The sequence below is a fragment of the Carya illinoinensis genome, chromosome 15, assembly GCF_018687715.1.
Source record: "Carya illinoinensis cultivar Pawnee chromosome 15, C.illinoinensisPawnee_v1, whole genome shotgun sequence".
Lineage (NCBI taxonomy): Eukaryota > Viridiplantae > Streptophyta > Magnoliopsida > Fagales > Juglandaceae > Carya > Carya illinoinensis.
In genome coordinates this window covers 31089710-31096637 of record NC_056766.1, presented here as the reverse complement: position 1 = coordinate 31096637, position 6928 = coordinate 31089710, and the positions used below count along the sequence as shown (strand labels likewise).

At 38.6% G+C, this 6928-nt stretch overlaps 1 long non-coding RNA gene across 1 annotated transcript; it reads right to left on the bottom strand.

Annotated features, from left to right (window-relative positions):
* Positions 1-4394: 4394 nt before the first annotated feature.
* LOC122297768 lies at positions 4395-6072 on the bottom strand. The gene is made up of 2 exons (XR_006238889.1): positions 5307-6072; positions 4395-5216 (listed from the first exon to the last, which is right to left on the bottom strand). It is a non-coding gene; the product is annotated as an uncharacterized LOC122297768 (long non-coding RNA).
* Between the last annotated feature and the right edge of the window lie 856 nt (positions 6073-6928).

The window sequence follows — 6928 nt, the reverse complement described above, 5'->3', positions numbered from 1 at the left end:
GGCCAATCACTGGAAGCAGCAAGAGCTAAAATTATACGAACAGTAGTCATCTTAGCCACAGGAGCAAAGGTCTCTTCATAATTGACACCATATTCTTGATTATTCCCGAGTGCAACAAGCTGAGCTTTGTAATGATCTAAACTTCCATCAGATTGGATTTTGACTGAATAAACCCATTTGCAACCCAGAGGAACAATGGTAGGAGGACACGGCTCAATGTCCCAGGTGTGGTTGGCCTTTAAAGCGTCAATTTCTTCCTGCATAGCTTGTCGCCAACAATCATGCTTGACAGCTTGTGAGTAGCATGTGGGAATATCAAAATTGGATAATGTAGTAGTAAGAGCAGAAGCAAACCACCCATACCTATCCGGAGGTACTGATATTCGAGAAGAGCGACGTACCAAGTGCTCTGAAGGTGCTGCAACTGATTGATCCTGGAGCATGGTAGGATCAGATATTGGTTGAGCCACCGGAAGAGACTGTGAGTGGGAGCGTCTTGTATACACAATACCTGGTTTAAAACGGGAGCTGACTGGATGAAGATCTGAGACCTGCTGTTCAAAAGATGGGAGGACCACAGTAGAAGAAGAAGGTATAGAAGACACAGGAAAGAAATGTTGATTTTCAAAGAAAATAACATTCTGAGAAATGCGCGTACGATGTAAAGTGGGATCATAGCAAACAAATCCCTTTTGACACACATTATATCCCAAGAATGCACATTTAACAGACTGAACAGATAATTTATGTCGCTCATGAGGAGGTAAATGGACAAAACATACACAACCAAAGATACGAAAATTATCATAACTCGGTTGTTTAGCAAACAAGCGAAAATAGGGAGACTCCATGTGTAGGACTTGGGAAGGTAAACGATTAATCAAGTGAGTAGCAGTTTTCAGAGCCTCGACCCAGAACATGGATGGAACAAATGATTCTAACAAGAGTGTACGTACCACATCAAGAAGATGCCGATTTTTGCGTTCGGCTACTCCATTTTGTTGGGGAGTAGCAGGACATGAACGTTGATGAATAATACCTTTAGAAGCCAAGAATGCCTGAAACTCTGCAGACAAATATTCACCACCAGAATCTGTGCGTAATGTCTTAATAGTCGCAAAGAATTGATTGTCAATATACGCAAAAAACTCAGTGAAAGTACGAAAAACCTCAAATTTAGAGCAAAGAAAATAAACCCAAGTGAATCTGCTATAATCATCAATGAAAGTCACATAATATTTAAATTTTTCACGTGAACTAACCGGGGAAGGTCCCCAAACATCACTATGGATAAGATCAAAACAGTGAGAAGCTCTACTAGCATGTAACGGAAATGGAAGAATTTTACTTTTACCAAGTTTACAAGAATCACATTGAAGAGATAAAGAAGAACGTTCTTCATTATCAAGAAAACCCGAGTGCAATACATGAGATAAAATCTGAGCATTGGGATGGCCTAAACGACGATGCCACATCATACTCAAAGCTGGAACATTATGACAAGTAAATGACTTAATAGACGAAACTGAAGAAAGTAGTGGAACAGGTAAAAATAGTGGAAATAGATGCCCCACTTTAGGTCCCTTCGCGATCGGCTTCCCCGTTACCTGGTCCTGCACAACACATCCATCACCAGAAAAATGAACAGCATAATTTTTATCAACTAATTGACCAACAGAAATAAGATTGGTGGAAAGTTGAGGAGCAAGAAACACATCAGTAAATTGAGAAGAGGCATCTCCGATAGCGGCTATTGGCAAAGCACTACCATTGGCAGTCTGAATGGCAGATTGACCAGCATAGGGCCGAACATGACATAAAGCAGCAGGAGTATTCGTCATATGATTAGAAGCACCCGAGTCTACATACCAAAGTTTAGTTGTATTTTTACCTTGAAACCCCATTGCAGATAATGCCGAAACTAGCATTTGTTGCACCATTTCTGGTGTGCAGTAATTTGTTGCAGGAGGTGCAAGATCTGAGGAAGCACCTGAGGAAGAGCCGTGTGCTACAGAAGTTTGAAATGCTTGAGCCTGACGATTCTGAGGGCGTATACGACAGTCTTTGATAATGTGACCCTTCTTCTTGCAATAAGAACAGTATTTCTTAGGACAATTAGCAGCAATATGCCCGTATTCCTTGCAGCAGAAACACTGTAAGGTGCGAGAATGAACAGGTGGTCCTCGTCGTTGAGCAGCATAAGCCATAGGAGGGAACCCTGAACTACCATGAGATTGTTCCAGAGAGGCTTGAGTACTGAGCCTTTGTTCTTCACGAAGTAACTCACCAAAACAAACATCAAGAGAAGGAACAGGCGAGCGATTCAGCAGAGAAGAGCGAACAGATTCATACTCGGGGCGGAGTTTCATAAGAAATTGATCACGACGACGAGTCTCGTGAAGACTTTGAATAGTGGAAAGAGAGGCAACAGGAACATCCGCAATAACCAAATCAGAATATTCGTTCCAAAGAGTCAGAAACGCTGAATAATAGTCTTGGATGGAACGATTGTCATGTGAAAACAGGGCAATTGTATGCTCTAACTGAAAACGACGAGCACCATTATCTTGATGATATACTTTCTTTAAGTAAGTCCACATGAAATGAGCAGTACGATGAGGCCGTAAGTGGGTGATAATATGTGGCTCAACTGAGCCAAGAAGCCAAGACATAATTCGAGCATCAAGCACATCCCAATCCTTGGATTTATCAGGATTAGATGCACAATCAGTGCCATCAATATGCCCCCAAAGATCTTTTCCTTTAAGAAAAAGTTCAAATTGAAATGCCCACGTAGAATAATTATTTCCCGAAAACTTGGTACATACAGGTACAGTGTCCATGTTAAAGGTCGAAAAAATTAAATCTGAGAAGAAGATTAAATAAAACCCGAGACAAGACTAATAAACTATAATACCCACGATAGAATATTATATCCGAAGGCAAACCCACAAAAAATTGACCACGGTTAAAAAAAAAAGGCTGAGAAACTAGAAAGGTGAAATAAAAAAAATTGTGGCCGACCAACTGATAATGACAGAAAAAAATAACCGAGAATGATAAATAAAGGAAGGCACCGAGAACCTGAGAGCTGAGACCGAAAGAAAAAAATTGACTGAAACCGTGTTACTACAGAAAGAAAAAAAATAACCGAGAATTATAAGCAAAGGACCGTGATTAACCGAGAATTATAAGCAAGTTGACCGAAACCTGAAGGACCGTGAAAGTAAAAGTGATAAACCGAAACTGAGACAATAAAGCCGGGAATCACTCAGCAGATTGTCGATGTGAAGAGATTAGAATGCTTTTTGCAAGAAAAGAATGAGTTAGAAACCATGTGGGGTATGGAGGAAGTCAAAGAAGTCAACCAACCAAAAGCAACCAAAAGCAAGCCACGTGAAAGAGTACCAACCAAAAGCAACCAAAAGCAAGCCACGTGAAAGAGTACCAACCAAAAGCAAGTCACGTGAAAGTGAGGTACCAAAAGAAATAATACCTCCAGAAGCTGTGCCGACAGCTTCCTTGGGTGCAGAGCACTGACTGTTGAGCTGATGGTGCCGTAACTGGAATCTATGGAAGAACAGAGAGCGCGTACAAGAGAGAGAATAGGTTGGGTCTTGTACAGAGAACCGGGAGGAGAAGGAAAAAAAAAGAGACCGAAACTTTCTGAAGAGCTGGATTTCTGAAGAGCTTATACAGAGAATCGGGAGGAGAAGGAAAAAGAAGAGACCGAAGCTTTCTGAAGAGCTGGATTTCTGAAGAGCTTCAGCGGTAGCTCGGTGAGAATTTCTGTAAAAAAAATTTCTGTAGGACCACAACAATAGAGATAGACCGAAAAAAATTTCAAGAAAGCTCTGATACCATGTCAAAATGGATTTTATTCAATATCCTTTCTGAGGATTTTATCCCCTTATATAGAACATCAGTACATGACTATGTACTGTCTAATTTGAGCGGGAAGAGCCCCTACAATTACGCCTGATATTTAGGCCGCAGCGCCGTATGTAGCCTCCCCCTATTTAGCAGCTTTGACTAGCCTACCTATATATATAAACTAAACTACTACAATTGTATAGTATTACAGATATTACAAATAAAAGCTGGACTGTTATACGTTGACAGCTGCAAGTTGGCTTACCAGCAAACTTGCAAGGCATGTTTGTGCTAGAAGAAGATAAAACAAGCTTAGGTATTGTCAAAGAACATTCTCGGAAAGACATGAGAAGCTCTTGTCCTAACAGTGTATCAAATATACCATTCACAAAATAATCTTACAGAGGTCACAAGTGTATGTGCACTTTTATGGTAAGTTTTGGCACAACATACAAAATGGTAATTACCATATGAGGGAGGCTGATGTTGGATGCTGAATTTATATAGAAAACAGAGCAAAATACAGAGACATTACTATATGTTATGCATCTCAATGTGGTGTAATAATGTTTGATTTCAGATGAGATTAAGCCAAGAAAATTACATCCCAATTCCCAAACTGCATCTGACCTCATGGATCCCACTTATAATTTTAAAATGCTAAAGTTTTCTGTGTTTTGATCTATCACGACTGAAAATGACAGAAAATGAGATATTAAATATGTGCCAATGATCCAATCTCAATCTCCCCAAAATAAAAACTTTTTACAGAGAAAGCGCATATTCTAGATTGTCACACTACTGATTCTGTTGCTTTCTCATGACCTCCAAGTTCCATTGGGTTGAAGAGACTTGGTTATGAAGCGTGTCGATTTTCTTGTATTGAAAATTGTTCATTGAAGCAGGAGAAGTGGCAGCTACAAGATCAGGAGCACTTCGTTGGCCACATCTGTTGCAGGCATACATCAGCTTTAGTGTTAAAAACATTATAGTGACCACTGGTTTTAACTTTGATTCATTACATCATCATTATCCAAATATAGCTCATCCTTTACGAAATATAGCACTTCATTATGATCGATATGGCCTACACGAGTTGAGCTGCCAATGGTTGGTTACCTTGGCATCATGATACAAATAAACCCAAGCTCACGATCTGCTTTAAAAAACATAGGGGCATATACTATAATTTCGTTTATATCCTCCAGATGGTGTGGCCTCTCAATATTTATTACCCCTTCTTCATCTCCCCTCTTGACCATTTCATTTTCTAAAAATTCTTTCTCATACCAAAACCATTATGGAATCTGAATTTCCAGTAAAACAGTGGCATCATAGTGTCCCTGTAAAACAAATATCATCATCATCATTTCTTTTAAAGTCATGCATCCTATATAGAATTGAGAGTGAGGATGAGACACGTACATACATACCTTCCACAGTAACGAATTTGGCACTTTATAACTCCAAATCTTCTCATGCATTTTGTTGCAGCCGCTCAAGATAATACAATTTAGCAATCTGATATGGCTTTCACTGAATTCCAATATTCTTCATACTACTCGAAATCCTTCTAATGACTTGCTTCCCTGACAATATACATTTTCAATATTTAGTGACATATTTCCTCACTACATCTTACTATCACTTTAGCTATATGAACAAAAGAAAGTTTCATATGGGAGGTAATAAATTAAAAGACAGAGAACCAAGAATCAAGCGCCACCAATTCCAACCTTTTCACTTTATTATGACCACTCATTTATCCATTTATTGCATTTCCACTCTTACTATTTAAAAGGACCATTTGTTGCATAAAAGATCCTTTGAATTTAATTTCCAAAAGTGAAATTTGCAGTAGAAAAAACATGAAAACTAATTTCTTCTAACCGGTTCTATGCCCCCTTCCGCATAACTTACAACCATGGAAGGAGGTCAAATAACTTTTGTTCAGTAACTTTTTCTAAAAAAGATTAAATTTTCTTAAGAGTTAGCTTATATGCCGTGGTCTGGACTAGGATACAGTTGTCGATGTTGCCACTGGTTGTTTAGGCTTTAGACTTTGCAGTTGGTGTTGGTTGTTGGGGTTCTTCACTTGGGATGAGCAAACTCCTCGCCTGTGATACAATGAATAGAACTCAATATAAAATGTTTATGATTTCAATTTCTCTAAAAATAGTTGCAAAAACTCCCCAGATTCCTAAACTGGAGATTGTAGAACATGTCGATATGTTTTTGTTTAGCTAACTTTTTTTCCTTGTTCATCTGCCTCCAAAATCCAGGCACTGCTTCCATGTTCAGCAATTTGTTTGCACAACTCTTCCATGTGTAGCTGCAATGCGCAAGAACAACCAACTGTCAAAGGAAATTCTCACAGTTAGTTCTCTATATCCCGTCATGAAATACTTACCAAAGAGCACAAACAAAAATGAAAGGAAAATCTCACCTGAAATTCCAAAGAAATAGTAGCAAAAGGCCACTTGGCCTATCATTTAATTCAATCCAATTTTCTTCTTTTATGTGCTCTGCTTTCATGCTTGTACATAATATTGGCTCCCCAACTCCTACAATATGGCATCCGCAAAAGAGCACCATCACCGGGAAGTTGCAGATACCTTTAGCTCAAATGATTCTAAATCATTTATTCGTTACCTGACAATTAGACAAATATACCCCTTGATTAGTATCGAGTTGGCATATCCGATTTGAGCTTTTAATGGTTACCACAGAATTCTCATATATGATTAGTATCGAGTTGGCATTCTTGAAAATGAGCATTGTAATTAAAAATTGAGATGAGTAACTCTGTATCCAAAGTAGACAATAAATTCACATTGGGCATATCAGATTTGTGTTAAACTTGTGAAGGATACTTTATCTTCCCTCTCCCCTCTATTTTTCTTGAACATTCTGCAATACATCTGAGTTTTTGGTGCATTAACATTCTCAAATATTAATTGAATCTATACATTTTCCTGGTTTAGCTACTTTTAGATTAATATGTTGATTTTGCTGTCAATGTTGATCGAATATAACGAATCAAATGTAGCAGCCT